Raw genomic sequence first — 19443 nt, 5'->3', positions numbered from 1 at the left:
GAATATCCCAAACACTTTTAACAAAGACCTTTTCGAGATTTCAAGATTTGTTTTCTTTCAAATTCTGACAACTCGACTTTTGGTTTCTCGGAGGAACCAGGTCCTCACTTTCTCTTTCCTTCCTTTTTCAAGACTCCACCTTCTTCTTTTCAGGTATTATGGCCTCACCATTTGTTTTATTCTTCTCATCAGCTTTTCTTTTCTTGGTTTTTCCTATCTTGGGGTTTTTCCTCTCAAGAGGTGATTCCTTCACCTCGTCTTCATCATCATTCATAGTCACCACATCAGTAGGTGACTCATCTTCCTCATCAACCAATCAGTTTTTCATGAACCTCCTCCTTTTCTTTGAGGATTTTTCTTTATTTGCTTTTAAGGCAAATGTCTTTTCTGCCTTTTTCTTTCCCCTAGTTACAGGGACCCTGACAGAGATATGTTTTCTCTTGCTTTCACCCAATTTTTTAACACCTTTAGTGGGTCATTTGACTATTGTTTTCAAAACAATATCATCATCAGAATCAAGTTCCTTAGGGGAGTAGGAGGGATCAGATTCCTCTTCAAAAGAAAGGTCTCTCAGAGGTACAACAATAGGAGACTTAGATAAATTGACAATGGCCCTTGAGGAACCTGGTGTCTCGTCTAAGGTAGGAGTTGTCTTGGGTCCAGAGGACTCAGATTCTCCTAGGGCTGAGGGACCAGGTCCCTCATTTTGTTTCTCCATTTCTACCATATTCACCACCTTTTCTTGAGAGGGATTAGGTTCTTCATTCTATTCCCCCTGACTCCCTTTACCACTAACCTCAGCATTTAATGTTTCAACTAGCTCCACCACAGTTTCAACTTCATTAACAGTGACATTTCCCCCAAAATTTCTTAAAACATCTTATCTACAATCGGCAGATTATCGCTGAGGATTACCTGATATTGTTTGCTATTCCTTGTTAACCCCTAATTTTTGACCTCTCGTAATTATTTTAATTGCTCAGAATCCTTGGCTGAAAGAACAAAGTGAACCATGCATTTTTAGAGGTCCAAATGATTTTATAAAATTGCTTAGGTCGATATTTTACCCCTTTAAATTGGTAAAATAATTTCTATAATATCATAAATCATTTAGGAATTAATTGTTACATTTCATGGCATTTATAGGATATTTGTTAGATTTAATCAGAGAAAAGCAATTTTAAATAATTATTTATTTAATTGTTTAAATTGTAAAAAAAATCAAAATTAGCAAATATACTATTCCCTTTAATCCAAGGAATTTGAGTAATTAAAAGAATTAACAATTTTACCCCTCAATCCTTAATTTTGTGTATTGGCATAATTTGTTAAAATTAATTATAATTGTTTCTGAATTATTTCAAATTAATTTTTAATTATTTAATTGTTTTAGTTATGTCCACAATTGAATTAATCAATTCATGGTTAAAGCAATTAGGGTGATTTTGCAAAATTAGCCTTTTTATGGCCTTAATTGAAATGCCCAAATTCATTTGGATCAAATTAATTGAGGTCATTAGCGTAATTTAACTTTAATTAGCTATTTAAGTCAAAAAGGGGTTATAATTAGAATGGTCAATTAGATTTTAATTCAATTAAGGCTATATTTGCGAAATTGAGTTTGTTTACACAATTAGACATTTTTTTAGATTAATTAATACGTTAATTACGTCTTAATTTTTTTATAATTAAAATACTATGGTTGATAATTGATATTCTTGTTATTTGTCCATTTGTTAAATTACCCATGCTAACCCTGTGCACGTATATACATTTAAATATACACAATATATATATATATATATATATATATATATATATATATATTCTTGTTATTTGTCCATTTGTTAAATTACCCGTGCTAACCCCAGGAACGTATATACATTTAAATATACACACACATATATATATATATATATATATATATATATATATATATATATATATATATATATATATATATATATATATATATATATATATATATATATATATATATTTATATTTACCCGTGCTAACCCCCAGTGAACTTATATATACATTTAAATATATACACACACACACACATATATATATATATATACATATATATATACACACACACATATATACTCACACATATGAAAAGGGGGGGGGGGGGATATGTCAATTTTTCGCCGATCAAGCCAAAATTTCAAACAGTTCGATCGAGCCCAATTCTTTTTCCGATAAGGGGGTAATACCCCTTTAACTATTATTTCATACCAAACATGCCCTTTTACCCCTCTCTCCTCTCCATCTAAACCTAACCCTAGCGCCGCCTCTTCCCCCCTTTCCTTAACCCCAGGAACTTATATACATTTAAATATATACACATATATATATATATATATATATATATATATATATATTATATATTATATATATATATATATATATATATATATATACATATATATACATATATATATATATATATATATATACATATATATACATATATATATATACACACACACACATATACTCACACATATGAAAGGGGGGGGGGGGGGGGGGGGATATGTCCAATTTTTCGCCGATCAAGCCCGCCAAACAGCTCGATCGAGCCCAATTCTTTTCCGATTAGGGTAATACCTTTAACTTTATTTCGTACCAAACATGCCCTTTTACCCTCTCTCCTCTCCATCTAAACCTAACCCTAGCGCCGCCTCTTCCCCCTTTCCCTCTTTCCGCCGGATTGCCAAAAATGGCATCAACACAGAGTGCTTAGACATGTATCAGCTTAGCACGTCCAAATTGCTGCAACATCAAATTTTTTTCATCTCTCTCTTCCAAATTCTACCCAAACAACGCCTACAAGGTAAAAAACACTCTTGTTTTCACTTTTCTTGGTCAAAACTTACAGTTTATGATGTTGGTGTTGCTATCTTCAAATTTTTTCAAGCTTAATTTCTATTTGTCCATAGTTGTTGGTTCGGATCAACACAAAACAAGATAGATCTGATCATTTACACTCGTTTTTGTAGAATCTAGTCATTAATTTCATAGTAACACATTTTGCATATGAAAATTTATTTTGTACCACATCAACATTTCAAGTCTTTGAACGAATTTTGAGGTTCTATAAATATAACCCCAACCCTCACCGTTTAAAGAAAATGAGTTTTGGGGGACAACCTGAAAAAGCTAGAATTTTAAGTTTAACTTGAAGTTTAAGCTTAATAGTATAATTTAGACTTAAACCTATTTTAAAAGAGTTGAGTCTCTTAGTTCTAAAATTTATTTACTTTTGCTTTGTGTTGCTGAGTGTGGGATTGGAAGCACAAGGCTCCAAGTTCGACTCTTGATACGACTGCACACAAAAACGGTAGCCATTTATCTTCTTGTTGTTTTTTTTATTTATTCATTCAAGTGTCAATTAATATGATATGTTGCTTAGTTAAGTATTATGATATTAGTCCCCTATTTAGTTCAAGTGTTTATTCGTGCTTGTATGGTTCAAGTAATGATGATGTAGTTGTTGTTGTTGGTTCCAAACTTTGGTCTTGTGATGCTAAAACCCCCTTTATGATTTTAAGGATAATCATAATAGAAATAGATGCTCATATGAAGTTAAAATATTGATATTGTCTCAAGGAGTTAATCACTTAGTTTAAAAGGGTTAAAATCTAAAAGAAGAGAAAAGGATGAGAAGTTGATATGAACTTGCCTAAATCCCTTCTTATGAGTCTGTTAGTGTAAGAATTATGTGGATTAGTATTTGTTTGCCCAGGCTGGGACTTGTATGAACACATGAAACAATTTAAGTATATTTACTAATATGTGTGAATGTTCTATATAATTTGAATACTCTACACTATGCTTGTTGATTTGATTGAATGAGTCTAAAAGGTTAATAAGTGTGAGTGCACTTAAACAAGTCCAAATCTGATTAAGAAGCATTTGAAGGTGATTGGATAAGACCTGGTCCCTGAACTTGCTCAAGTCTGTCTGAATAATATTCGAGTTAGCCTAAATCTTTTTGAATATATATCTGAATTGATCTGAACATGATTTTGAAATGGTTTGTTTGTTGCACATTTAGGTAAAATATGGGATAGGTAGAGATCCTTAATGGTGGTGTGTGAACCAACAAATAAAAATAGACTGCTTCCTCTTATCTTAAATTCTGATCTAGTATAGGTAATCAGGAATAAACTAGAAGACCCTGTAAGCACTTTACTTGGTCTGTCCAGGATTTAGAGTGTTTGAAATGAATTGTGTGCATGAAACTAAATTTTTGTGATCTTTAAAATTAAACATTGGTTCTTTTTTACTCTAGAGCTTGAAGCATAGGAAAGAATAGGAAAATAATAAGTGTAGGTTGGGACCCCCTCTGATTCTTTAATGTGTTCTTGCCCCCCCCCCCCCCCCCACCTTGTGTGTGACTTTGCCCCTTTTTGACCAAGTGTACCTAAATTGCTTCATAAACTGTTCATGATTAACTTGGAAGTTGGTATTAACAAAAAAAAATGATGATAAGAAATGATGCTGCAAGACTCAAAGGGTGAAGTGACTTTATTCAGAGAAGAAATATGTTTGTTGTGGTTCTGTCTTGATTTGCACTATCCTGAAGATCAACCTTAAATTGGATGTCTATGTGGTTTTAAATTCTGTTAAGGTTAAAAGGGAATTCAAAACAGCTTTTATGATTAAGATCCTAGGTTGAGTTAACTAGAACTGTTAACTTGTGTCATTATCAACTACGTGCTTAGTTGGGATTTGATTTAAAGGTAGTGTTAAACTAATCTTAACCACAAAAGTCTTAGTGGTTGTCACTGGGTATGAGGGTAAGGTAAGGAGTTAGGAGTGCCATAGGAGAGTAAAAGGTGAACTTAGGTATGAACTGGAAGCACTAACTAGTGGAGCCTTTGATCCCTTTTTACTAAAAGTAAGATTCAGGAAAGGGTTGGGGAGGTGATGACCTCACCCTGTCCTGCTTCTCTTTCAGGACCCTGAGGTCCCCTTTTTCTCCTGAACCTCATTCCCATGGCTATGGGATACATAGAGGTCTTATGGTTGGTTAGGAGAAGTTTAACCATGCCTGGGAGGATCTTTTGAGATCTTATGCTACCAAAACCAAATTAGAATAAAGCATAGGGGCCTATCACATTCTCTGTCATGACCAAAGGGATTAAAAATTGCACCATGACCAGAATTCTGGGGTAAAATAACTAAGAGACTAACCTGTGTTAATGTTTATCAAGTGTTAGATAGGGATTGGTTCAAAATAATGGTGTTTATAGAGTCATAAGTGTCCAAGATCAAGCTATGAACCACTTGATATAAGAGGCCTTTTAAAGAGACTTCAAATAAAGGATTGAGAAGGACCAAGTTCAACTTGGCTCATAGTACTGTTATAGCCCGTACTCTGCACGTTTGGATATTTCAAGGTCGTCGCGGAAAGTTAAGGGCGAGACCATCTTCAAAATTTTTTTTAATGTGTAAGTAGGTTATGAAAAATGTTTATGGACAGTGGTAGTGTGAAAATATTAGGAGAGGCTAAGGGCGGAAAGAGAAATTTGCAAAATGGGTTATGAAAATAATACGGAAGACTTGGGGCAAAATGGTAATATTGAGAAAAGTCGAGGGCAAAATGGGAATTTCACATAAGGGTTCAAGAATATTCCTAAAAGGGCCCTAATGGCCATGTGACAAAAAAAAAAAAGAGAAAGAAAAGATGACAACAAAATAATAAGTCATCTTTTAGAAATAAAAGGAAAATGGAAGAAAAATCTAGAGAGGGGCATGTGCCCCTCACATCACATGCTCCAAGTAGGATGAATATATATATAAGAGAGAAGAGTATTCATCTTTCATTAAGAAAGAAAGAACAACAAAGAAGAGAGAGGAGAGGAAGAGGAGCTCACGGCCAAAGAGGGGAGAATTGAGCTATGGGAAATCTTGCTTCCAAAATTATTTTCTTGTGGTTTCCATACTAATTCATGGTCCCTTTACAACTTGGTGCACTTGGTTTGGAAGAATAAGCATTGGTTTCCTCAATTCAACACTTGAGGAAGTGAAGGAGTTTGGAGAAAAAAGGTAAGATTTCATTCCATTTATTTATGTTATGAAGGTTGGTTTGTTGTTGTGGAATGTAGGAATGAGTAGAAATTATGAAAATATAGAAGTTGGCAAAGTGGATAGGGGTAATTGCATGGGGCCGTGCATGGTATGTGTGTGGTATGATTGAGATGAGTTGAATTTTGTTGTATTCTAGTTATGAATATTATGGAAATTGTATTGGAAATAAAAGTTTGGATGAAGTTGAAGAATTGTATGTTGGCCGTGTGGTATGGTGTTGTAGGATGGAAATGAATTAAGTTTGTTTAGTATGTTAATTGTGTTATTGTGATCCTTGCAATGTAAATGGAAGTAAAATGATGAAAGTTAGCATTGAAACGGAATGTGGAAGCTTACGTCGTCTTAGTATGATTTTATGTTCTTATGATAATTAAGTTGTTAGGGTGTGAATTATGATGATTGTTGATGAACTTGGAAGATGGAAATATGTTGTGAATATGCATGTTAAAGATTAGAAGATTTGGATAAATTATGGCTTTGGTGGAAATTGTATAGTTTGTATAGTTTGTGTATATATTGTGGAAATGATATGAAATGCTTCCGAATGGCATTGTAACGATTTTAGTTAGTAATGAATGTGAATATGATGGTATTGATTTGGACATATGAAGTCGGAATGGAAGTTATGGTATTATGTTGGAAAGTTGGTTAGTTATGTTATGTTGTGTGTTGTTATGATTGCTGATGTTCTTGGTGTTGTTGTTGGGTTGTTGTTGACTATTTTGAGCCGAGTTTAATTCTCGGGGTGTCGTATTTATAGGGGAAGTCTTTGCCGAAATTTCGGTAGCGGATAGAAACCAAAGATTGAAATGTCGGCTTATGAATAGTAGCTGGTAAAGATGACCCTTTGCGGTGACGAGACGAGACCGGAGTTTCGACGAGCTTAATAAGCGCGAAAGGTATGTGAAGCTACCCCTATTCTTTCCTTGGCACGCCCTAGATGTACTAGGCTTGAATCCCACCTCGGATAACTCCATGCCTTCGGAATCCGTATTCGAAAATTCTCCCTTTTCTTTCAGTAGAATTGAATTAGTTAGGTTGTGAATGACTAGAAAGTGATCTAAACCTCCCCAACTTTTGTAAATAAAATCCGATTACCTTAAAATCCTCGTAAATGATATTATGAAGTTGAGCATATGTAATTTACGTCCGCCACCTCAATTGACCGAGGTGGGCCCCCTATCGATTTTACTCTTTTGCATTCACGATTTGTCTTCGAGTCGGCTTTTAAGGAATGTTTTAGTTACTAAACAAAAATCATTTTAAATATTCCATTAAGTCCTATGAAACGTTTTGATATGTACTTTGACTCCGAACGTTCTGTTCCGACATAATCCACCGTGATGTCCGAAAGGTACGCACTATGACTCCGTCCGATTTCATTAATTTGATTTGTCGTTTGATCTTCCTCATCGAGTCTGGACATATATGTTATTTTTATTGCATTAGTTTCTCACTACTCCACTCGTGGATGCCTCGATATTTCCACCGAGCCGGGCCGGGATATGTTCTCAAGCGCTTTCCTGCATTGTTCGCCGTGCCTCGGTGTGAGGGGCGGTATGACATGTACATGGGTCCGAAGTATGATGTGCCATGTACATATATTTGATATACGATTATGTGATGTGATGTGTACTTGGTATGTTATGATTTGTTTCGGAGATATTCCTACTCACGAGTATCTTTGTGATATGGCGCGGAGAAGAGAGCCTCGATACGTTCCTAGGAGTCCCATAAGCGGGGCCGGCTTTTGCATATGTTTTACGCATGCATTACTTATGATTTACGATACGCATTTCGGTTCTCTATGCATCTCGTTCGTTTTCCGCACATTCTGCTCGATTTTAGTTTTATGTATTACATTCTGCTTTACATATTCGGTATTTTTCCGTCTTGACCCACTCTTCGAAGCCGCGTTTGTGCCACGCAGGTACGAACGTTTGATTTACCGATCCGTCCGCCTAGGCTATACTGCTCAAATTTGTTTGAAGTGCTCTTTGTCCGGAGCCATGATTTGGTATAGACTTTTTTTTATTTCATATGTACGTATTGATTAAGGTACGACGGCCCTCGTCCCGTCATATGATTATGTTTTGTTCTCGTAGAGGTACGTAGACATGTGGTGTGGGTTCGTATATGCTCGTGAGCTTTGCGTACGTTTAGAGTTTATTTATGTTTTGTGACGGCACTTTATCGCGCCTTCGCGCGGCATGCCCTCTTGCCCTTGTTAAATTATGATTTACTTATCTTTAATATTTTGCTAATTTAGGTTAAGGTACGTATGAGTGTCCATCTAGGGCACGTGTCAACCTATGGAGTTGGGTCGTGACGGTACCTCTCCTCCGAGTGTCATGACATGCTCTATAAGTCTATGGGGCATGTTCTTGTCATATGGGTGCATTTGACTTTGCAACTCCATCAATAGATCAAGGGGAAAAGGGTACCATTGAGTCTATTTTCTTCAAACAGCCTGATAGAGACAAAGATGGAATCTGTCTGTGTGAAATAATTGATTTTCTCTGAACTTGGATGTGACAAATTGAAGTCTTAATGATCAAAGGGTTTGTTCTGGAGTGAACATCAAGGCATTGTAGCATGTTTGATTTTTTTGAACTCCTCTGTGTCATCCTCGGTCTCTAAATTCTTTTTTTGTTTTTTATCCTTCTCTATCTTGTGCATTTCTTACTTAATGGATTGAATCAATTGAGATTTGAAGTATGACCCTTTGCCTTCCTAGGAACTGTCTAGTTTGATACTCTTCTGCACTACTTTGGTTGTTCAAATTTGTTTGAAATCCTGAGTTCTCTGGACTGATTGACACCCCTAAGACTTTGAGGAACTGATGGACTTAGCTTGAGGCTTTGCTATTTGTTTTCTTTTTCCTGAATTGATGAGCCTTGTACTCTTGCTATTTCTATACCTTTGGTTGAGCACCAAACTGTCATCTTGTGGTTTTTTTTCTTGTCTGTGCTCAGTCTATCATTTGAGTGCATATTTTAGTCTTCATTGTTAGCTCTGTCTAGAGTCAGAAGCAGCCTTGTATTTAATAAAAATGTCTTGTAATTGTCCTAATTGGCTGACGAGACTAGAGATTGTAGTAAGCTTGAATAGACCAGTCATATCATGTTAGTTTAATAAGTTTGAAACTAAATATCAATCTTAGATTAGGTATGAACATTGCTTTAAGGTCAAAAGATAATTAGTTGGTAGATTTGATTATGGATTAGGACTTATGCTTAAGACTTAGGACTAGATACATAGGGATATACATGCGATATATGCTTGATAGACACATCACCTGCGTATATTATGGCATATAAGGTGTACATTTGAATAAGTTGGCTTTATAAAAATGAGTACAAAGGGAGATAGAACTCATTAGGCTTAAATGTCAGCCCAATTTGGACTCAGCATAAATCCGGGCCTAGCACATCTCATTTAGTATAAGAAATAGCCCATATTTACACTTAGCCAAATAAAGAGCTCAGGCAGAACAGTGGAAGTGTATCGATAGTCCCTTTTAGTCCCAAATTTGAAACTGTACATGTATATATGTATGTTTCATTTTATGTGTGTACATACGTTATATATATAATAGTGATAAGGTCAGTAATATAATTTCTAACTGGGTTTTCCCTTTTGTTTCTCCTCTTCATTGCAAGCCAATTGGGCCTGGTCAAACCAAGCATGCTGGGCTGAGGCCCAACAGACCAATTCTTTCAAGTTATGGTTGAGTCCAACGAAGAAATGGAAGCTAACACATATATTAAATGCGTAGGAGGCCCAGCCATGGGTAAAAATATCCAACTAGGGGCTTGGCACGCCCCTAGCCTGCCTTTGTCCTTTCTACTTTTATTTATTCATGCTCTCTTTTATTTGTGAGTTTGTTGTATTTGTACTTGTAAGAACTTGTAAAAACCTCATAATTTATTGGAATCCTTATTGTATGAACTAACCATCTTAGGACAATGGTTCTTATGCCATTTAGTTTGACCTTAAGTCCCCAAACAATTTTCAAAACCCAATTTAACATAACACTTTTTCTCAAAAAATCAAATGGATAATTGATAAAACCACTTCGGAAAGACAAAGGGATTTTTAAGGACACAAGTGTTATTTCTCTTAAAATCGGATCAACCTTAAAATCAAGAAATGTCACGACCCAACCAGAGGGCCATGACAGGCACCCGGAGCTAACACATCGAGCACCTCTAAACATACATCTCATAATCATTTACGGTGGACTATAAAGATAGCTCATGGATATCATAATCTATAAGGACATATGTCACAACATAACGGCACATCTTTATATAATCTTCAACAATTGTGCCCATCATTACCGTACAAAGGCTACTAAAATGTTATACAATGATATGAATCGGTAGGGTTATGAAAAATTCTAACTGTACACACATGTCTACGAGCCTCTACATAGAATACAAGTGACCATAAAAACCAATACCAATAGACTGCAGCTCCAAAGTAAGTGGAGTGCTCCTGAGATTCCGTTGATAAAGCACCTACGAATCTGATCCGTCTCCCTGCTTATTTGCGGGCATAAGCACAGCGTCCACAAACAAAAGGACGTCAGTACAAATAATGTACTGAGTATGTAAGGCATGAATAAAAACATATCAAGAAATATGAAACATAACATGAGATAAAGATAACCTGTACGTCTGATTGCCTCTTAAGGTGGATGTCATGCATGCTAACTTTAACTTTTTAAATCAACATTATATATATATATATATATATATATATATACCCCTCTACTTTGGAAAAAGGGCTAAAATATCCTCCGAACTTATTTTGGGTCAAAAATACCCTCATATCCTCAAAGTTTTTAAATATACCCCTTTGTCTTGTGGAAATTATCCCCTAAAATAACACAAAATCCTTTTAAACCAGGGCCATCATTTAAACCTGTGACCCAACTAAATAATAACCCATAAGATCCCCTTATTCCCCCAATACATTAGTTTGAAAGTTTGAAAATTAGGGATATATATATATATATATATTATATATATATATATATATATATACAATATATATATATAATGTTGATTTAAAAATAACAAGTTATTTTGGAGGATAATTTCATCAAGGCAGGGGTATATTTGAAAACTTTCATCAGGGAGAATATTTTTGACCCAAAAATAAGTTCGGGATATTTTTAGAATTTTTCCAAAGTAGAGGGGTATTTTTCGGTAATCTCATAATATATATATATATATATATATCTATATATAAGTATCATCATCATTATCATATAGGTACGGTATTATCTTTAGCACCATATAGAACGATGTTATGCTTCCCGGCCATATAGGCATGGTGTTATCATCATTAGCCCGTGTCCGGGGTAATCATCTCGCGCTGCCCACAAGTGGTGTTTGCCCGGCTATGTAGGCGCGGTGTTAATCTGCAATCGGGCTAATACGGCGCGGTGTTATAACTTTGGAATACACATACGAGCGCGGTGCTACTATATCATGTATATAAACGACAACTTAATTCGAGAGTAAAACGGATAGCATTTCCCCTTACTTTTCAATCACCTTAACATATAAAACAACCCACAATAACAATACCAAACCAACAAAAGTCCTTAAATACTCTTTTTACTGCCCTTACAAAAAAGTATACATCAAAAAACCCAAAATATATCAATATACAATAATAATATACACTTCCTTTCTTCTCAATCAAGGAGCATAATATTATCAACACACCAACAACATTAGATACCATCATATACATGGAAATTAGCTTAACAACACGACAGCCACACATGCTCAAAAAGGTCCATAAACTCAACAATTACAACACAACACTTTATGACCTTTCCTCCATAAATATTTTCACTTTTAAGACTTGTTAAACCTTCAAATAAATTCAAAATAAGATATAGGATAAAGAACATACCTTATAATTGAAGAAATTTAGCCACACCAACTTTCTTCAAGACCAAACTCACCACAACATCAAGTAAAAGCAAGAACAATCACTTTTCATGAACTAGTTTGGTGTAATCTTGTTGAATTCTTCATCTAAGGGGCTATAAGTGTTTAAGAGAAGTGTAGGGATATTTATAGAGCTCAAAATAAGTGTAAATAATGAAAAAAGGGGAATAATGGAACTGATTTTCCAAGTGGGGCCCACAGAGAAGCCATTTGGCAGATTACCTTGAAATGCCCATAACTCGCTACTCCGATGTCGTATTGATGAATGGTTTGTTGCGTTGGAAACTACACTCGACGAACTTCATTTTAGGCTCTTGAAACACCTCAAAACTCCTGATATACCAGGAGATATACCTCTCTAAATTTGACCCAAAATTTCTATCCAAAATTTTGCCAAATTTTTTCAAATTTTCGACAAACTTATTTTCTTCCATTTTCTTAATCCCGGAATCTTTCAAAACTTTCCATACATGATATTTATCATTAATTATAATTGATAAGGTTCATGTAATTTGGCCCAAAGGTTGTCCTTCCCGGTTACGACTCACGAGATCATAATTCATCCTTTACTTCATTGTTATGTACTTCCCATGGCTCGTACCTTTCAAAATTTCACAGGACTTCTCTGATACTCCATTAATACAGTGAAATACATGGCATGCTCATGCTCTAAGAGTGCGAGGTGTAACAACAACCACGTTGTTTTGATAATTGAACGTAGTTCTAGATCAAATTACTAAATTAAATGCTTTGGGCCGAGTTTAGTAATAAGAAAAGATCGAGATTTTGAACCAACACCCCTCTAAAAAATGAGTACATTTTGAATCACATTTTAAACCAATTTTCATAGTAGGAAATAGTTATAAATGAAACTTGGGTCAAGCCCAAAAAATAGAAAATGTCCCTTTAAAAGAAAGTAGTGAATTTTGGCTTTTAAAGCCCAACACCGGAGTAAATTTCATACACATGCACTAACTATTTTGTAAATCAGAAAGTGTTCAAATAAAAATGTTCGTAAATAGGGAGTTCTAGGATAAGGTTTTCTAATGTATTATATGGACTGACCCGAAACAAAGTGTATGATTATAACATAATTATCTATACATGTACATTTTTCCAGAATTGAAATATTTTACACTTTTTCTTATAATTACTTTACCTTTATATATAAAAAGGAAGCTATTATTACCCGAATATTATGAATCCGAACCTAAAATACCCATATTTAAGGGATATATTCAATACTCTTTTTTAAATGATATGCAAATGATAGATTTTATAGATGCGGGAATAAACGCTAAATAAACAGTTAAAGCAAACAATCACACATTGAAATTTGAAGGTCAACCGTATAGTACGGATCCTTAATACTAGGGTGCCTAACACCTTCCCTAGGGGATCACTAGAACCTTTACCTAGAACTTTGGATTACGAAGGCTTTTTTCACTGTATATGAATAAATCCTTTGAAATTGGTTTTCCTAATTTCCTAAAAATTAGGTGGCGACTCTTTCAAAACAAAATCCGAAAGATCACCAACAAGTTCAAAGTAGCTTCCCGAGCGCTAACCCCGCCCGCGAAATGCGAACTATTACATTCCTCAACATTTTCTTTGACACCAATATTTTCTTGTTCCTTTGCAATTTCAACGCCATCAGCCTCATGAGCGTTCCCATTCTCAGCAACAAAGGCTTGAATGTTTATGTCACCACCGCTAGTCACAACAGTTTGACTAGTAAACTCTACTTCATTATCCTTTTCCTCCAATTCCTCTGTATTTTGCAGACATTGTGACCCAGAGATAGTATGTTCATTTCCCACTGAGTCGATTTTTTCAATAGGGACGGAGTTTGAAGAGGATCACATGAATTTTTTGGGGGATTGATTCTTGCAAGTTCTAGAGAGACCAAAATTCATGGGTCTAATGGGTGAGGCAGTAGGATTTTGGTCTAAGGAAATTGGCGCTTTTGGGGAAGATTTTGGAGATTGTGGTTCAGATGGAGTTGGGGTTTTTTAGGGTAAGGAAGGGAGATTCATTTCTGGCCCTTTTAAAGAAGAAGATTTTTGTTATGACATAGCAATTTTGCTTCTATGGACTCAAGAAAAGGGAAAGCAAGCTTGTAACAACCCGTTTGGTCGTTATAGTGTTTTTGGTACTTTTGACCCTTCCTCGAGCTTGTTTAGCTTATATTTGACACGAGAGGACCGTTGACATGCTTCCCGAGGTCTTTGGGTTTGATTTGGGTGACTTATTGGGAAGTTTGGGCTTAAAGAGAAAAAGAGCTGACTAAAAGTTGACTTTTGGATAAATGAACCTTTTTTGGGAATTCATCGATTTTGAGAGGCCGAATAGTCTTTTAGAACTTGTGCGTATATTCGGTTTGGTTCCCAATGCACTCGGGTGCATTTTCAGACTTAGGTTGGGAAGTTAATTTGAGGTATCAGGAATTGACTCGGTCAACGAGACATCCGTTAGGAATTTAGAGGCCACGAGTACGTTCGTAGCGTGATTTTATGTGTATCTATATATATGGTATGCGAGAAGATGGCCTCGAGGGATAGTCGGGATTTCGGGTTGAGTTTGTGATTTTTTGAGAGTTTTCTGGTTATGGTGCCCCGCTATAGCTGTGGCCTTTCTGCAATAGCGGCCCAGATCATTTAGCAGCTGACCACCGCACCAGACTGAGAAACCGCCATAGCGGGACCTCCGTAGCTGTCCTAATGACGCAGAAGCAGTGATGACTGAATTTGTGACTTAAAAGTGAATAAAACCCCAACCCTTTGTCATTATTTCTTATTCATATCTTAAGGCTTGGGAGGCGATTTTTAGAGGGTTTTGGCTATTTCTTCTCAAAGGTAACTTCCTTGGTCTTAGAATCCTCATTTTACTTCTCTTAATTTGTAATCTAAGGCTATAATCCCTAGAATCAAGAGCAATCAACTTGGGTTTTTCGTGAAAGTTCATAAAAATGGTTTAGACTCTCTAAGTTGCTTATTTTGATGAAAATTGGTTGGGTTATTATTGAATTTGATATATCTAAGATTGTTAATCATGAATCTTCCATTATTTGTGATAAATTCGTGAATTGAAAAGTTAGAATTTATACCCAAAATTGGAGGTTTCACCTAGAATTCGAATTTGAGTATTTCACGAGTTAATATAGCTTCTAATTGATAGGAATTGATCATCTAGAGTATGAACTACTTGTTTAAGCTTAGAATCCCCAATTTCTCCTTTTAGTTCATAAACTCCATTCCATTGGTTAGGGTTTAGGTCTTGAATAGAAGTAGGGTTTGAATGATGCTCTTCTTGATTCTAATTTCATGATTTGGATATGTTTAGACTTTCATTATCTTGAGGCTCAAAGGAAGGGAAAGACTAAGGTTTGATTATTAGAGACTTTGTTGTTTGGCCCTCCAGGTAGGTTATGGTTTACTTTATGGTGAGACTTCGATTAGCAAAGCGTACGTTTAAATGATATTATCGGAGAATGCATGTAAACCTTCGGGTATGAAGTTGGGTTGGATACAGCCTTAGGTTGGGTCTTTTTGTATGATTTGGGGCTAGCCACCTTGTTGTGTTGTGACTTATCTTGTTCTATTTGTTGTTGGCACGTTGCCGCTTGGAGATAGTAGATATTGGTGACTAGTGATATATCTTGATGATGATATTGTAGCACCTTACTTGTTGTTGTTTTGAGACGAGGATTGTGACTCTATTGGAGCTTATTGTGTAGCCTTTTATTGATACTGTTGGTGTGCCCATGTGTGATACTGTTGAGATTGATTTGATTATTGACATTGAACTCATACATTGCACGCATTCTCATCCTTCATGATATACTGTTGATACATTGATGATATACAAGGAAACACTGTTATGAGCTGGGCTCAGTTGGATGAGAGTGACGTGAGGACCGATGTCCGATGTTTATCCCGAAATCGAGGTATGAGTGCTGGTAGCGATTGTCGAGGTCTTTGCCAGAATCGTGAGGATTGGTACATGGACTTCGCAGGTACCTCATGGGTTGTGCTGCCAAAATGTGATGTTTCATCGTCGGAGTACATGTGTATAGTGCATATGCGTTGCATTCATCTTACATACATTGTTGCATTGCATTGTACCTTTGATTCTGATGACTTGTTATGATACTACTGTGATCTACTGGTTCGGATTGACTATACTGAGATTTGACATAGTTGGGTTTAGATCTTGTGTAACATAGCTGATACTGAGACTTGGCGCAGTTGGGTTTAAATGATATAACATAAGTGATGACTTGTACTACGGATACGAGTTCGTGTTGACTTGTACTTGTTGGTTTATGTGTTTATCATACTTTGTTGTCTTTATATACGTTAGCTAGTCTTAGTCGGCCTATGATACCTACTAGTACTTGTTGTTTGTACTGACCTGCATTTGTTGCATTCTTTTATGAATACAGAGTACCATGTTAGATCTACTTCTACCCCTCGTGACTGATTATCGAGGTTGCTGCCAAGTCTATTCAGGGTAAGCATGAGGACGTTCGCTGCCCGAAGACTCTTTTTACTATTTATGTCTCATTTCCATTTCGAGACATCTTTTGGGATCTTATGTATTATTCAAACTTGTAGCATTTGATAGTTGCTCTTGTATGACTAGACCAGATACTGGGATTGAATTCTCATTACTTATGCATTTTTTTTATATTATTATCGTGAGATTTATGTTATTCTATCTTCTTCCACTTTATTTATGTTTTATGATTGTTGGGATAAGGGTTCGCCTACCAAGGTGAGGAAGGTAGGTGCCCGCGCGACTTAGTGAAAACGAGTCATGACAAGTTGGTATCAGAGCCCTAGGTTGCCCAATTTATAATACAAGAGCGTGTCTAGTAGAGTCTCGTGGATCGGTACTATCTTCGTACTTATCTGCGAGAGGCTATAAGACATTTAGGCAACTTCCAATTCTTTCATTCTCTCGTGCGACTTCATTCAAATTGGTATCTAGTCGATTCCAATTGGTATCTGGACTTGGTATCTTGATTTTTTTATCTTGATCACCCACGAAGGGTGGAAACTCGTCTTTAAATTCTTATGGAATGGTCGATCTATGATGTGTTGTGGTATTGTACGAGATGTGTTATTCTGATTCGGACAAGTGATCAATTTCAGTCTCTAGTATGGCCTAAGGATTCGATTGTGTGGAGTCGCGATTAGACTCGGTTGTCGTGTGGAGTCACGATTAGACTCGTTTATTATGGGAGTTCGTGAGGAATGGGAAGGATAGTTTAAAGGGTTATAGGGTCTCCACGTTTCAGCATTGGGTTGCTCGGAAGTGACAAAGTGCATTGATGGCTTAATAATAGTGGGTTGCTCGATGATATGATCAGCTTGACTTCAGCTTCGTCAAGGCTTTATGATGGTGTGCGTGACACTGGTGTACCAATGGTGGGTCGATGATTCAGCAGCAGTAGAGTATTAGATATCGGTATATGAGTAAAAGTGTAAGTTCAGTAATGACCATCGAATTGGGCAAACGTATTATGATCACGTGTAATAAAGAAAAGAAGTTGTCAATGAGGACATGAAGGAAGACTTTTGTGGAAAGCGTGTAGCGAAGTGAGATTTCATAGAATATCTTAGACATAAGTACTTTTTGTGAGATTGGGAAGGGAAAAATTGGTATCTGACATGGTTGTTAGGATAAGATTGCAATTGATGTGAGGATGAAATTTGTGTTCGGTTGTGAAAGGTAAAGGGGGTTCGGCATGACAGAACAATACCGATGGAGTTGGTCATATGAGCTATGGTTATTATGGAGTACTGAATCATGGCATGGTTTTGTAACATTCGTACTTACAGGTTCACGTGATATCTCGGGGATATGGTGCTAAAAGTCATTCTTGATATAAGCTCGTTGATGTTAAAGGACTACTCTGTTATTAAGTGAATGCTATGGGCACATCGTTTGATCAGTAAATTGACTGGGTTGTAGACTTCTGAGGATTTATTAATCGACTGATAGAAATGACTTCAAATATGGGTGAATTCGATGAGTTAATGACTCGCGGAGTTACTGGTTGTTTCACTTATATTTGAGGAGGAATATTGATATTGTTTGTGGTTCGCTTGGCTTAGATGGATGAATAGTTTAGAGAATCGAGTGGATTTGAGTGTTTGTGGGTTGATAGTGATAAAAGTGATTTAAAATGAAACATGGGAACTGAAGGATTACTGTTACACCCCATATCTTAGAACTAAGGTTAGACACGTATCGTTAGAGTATTAGTGGAAAAGTGGAAGGTTTGAATGTTTTTCGAAAATGGTTGACAGGCCTATTTTGGGAAACCATAACCCCTTGATTAGTTGGGAATTTGGGAAAGTATCCTTAATAAAAGTTGCAGTACATAGAAATACCTTTCCAGCCATAAAGGAAAAGGCCTATCAGAGATTGAATCAGGGAGATATGATCGTCTCAAGATGGCTAATAGTAAAGCGCTTAAGATTCGATAGAATCGGCTTCGATATGTATTCCTTCCAGCCCAATTTTGAGAAACTTCATTAAGAATTTGAGAAAACATAAAACACCAAAGTTGTAGCCCGTTGAAATAGCTTCCCAACGATATATTGTGGAGCCCAAACCGAGCTTTGTTCTAGGAGTTATGACAATTTTACTGAATGCTATTAAAAATAGCATAGGGCGCCTCCTTAGGCGACGCCCCGGGCGCCGTGCCAAGCCAAAATCACATAAAAATGTAATTTTCATAAGGTCCTGTAATATAGGCCTAGTGCGCCACCCTGGGCGATGCCCAGGATGACGCACTAGGCCAAATTATGCCTGAAACGCCTTTTTTCGAATTTTATATGTACCCAACTCTGAAAAACTTTTCCCACTTCATTCTAAACAATATATTTGGAGAGAAAACACCCTAGGGATTCCACAAAGCATCCAAAGTGAGTTCCTACTCAAACCTCATTGACTATTATATCAATCTAACAAAGATTAACGCTAGAATCCCAATCCATTCCATAGATTATCGATTGAATCTTCGTCTTGGAAAAAAGAACCTTAGAATCCGAATTCAAGAGGATTGAAATTCAAAAAGGTAATACTTCTACTCTCTAATCACTTATAGTTGTGAATTGAGGAGTTCTTGGGAGAATCGTAAATGGGTTTGATAGAGAATATCATATGAACTATGCTAGGGTTTTGAATTATTAACTTATGATTGTTGTAATCATATGGGTGATGAAGAATGATGTTACTTTGATCAAATTGAGATTGTAGAATCACCTAGAAGTAATAGAATGGGAATTGGGTGAAGAAAACACCATTAATAATTAATAAAGGTTGTGGAGCTTTATGCCGACTAAGTGTTTGA

At 36.1% G+C, this 19443-nt stretch overlaps 1 long non-coding RNA gene across 1 annotated transcript; it reads left to right on the top strand.

Moving 5' to 3' along the window:
* Nucleotides 1–2658: 2658 nt before the first annotated feature.
* LOC132045220 (uncharacterized) lies at nt 2659–10052 on the top strand. The gene is made up of 2 exons (XR_009412370.1): nt 2659–3349; nt 9768–10052. It is a non-coding gene; the product is annotated as an uncharacterized LOC132045220 (long non-coding RNA).
* The last annotated feature ends 9391 nt before the right edge of the window (nt 10053–19443 follow it).

The sequence above is a fragment of the Lycium ferocissimum genome, unplaced genomic scaffold, assembly GCF_029784015.1.
Source record: "Lycium ferocissimum isolate CSIRO_LF1 unplaced genomic scaffold, AGI_CSIRO_Lferr_CH_V1 ctg6334, whole genome shotgun sequence".
NCBI lineage: Eukaryota > Viridiplantae > Streptophyta > Magnoliopsida > Solanales > Solanaceae > Lycium > Lycium ferocissimum.
This window is presented reverse-complemented; position numbering and strand designations above follow the sequence as displayed.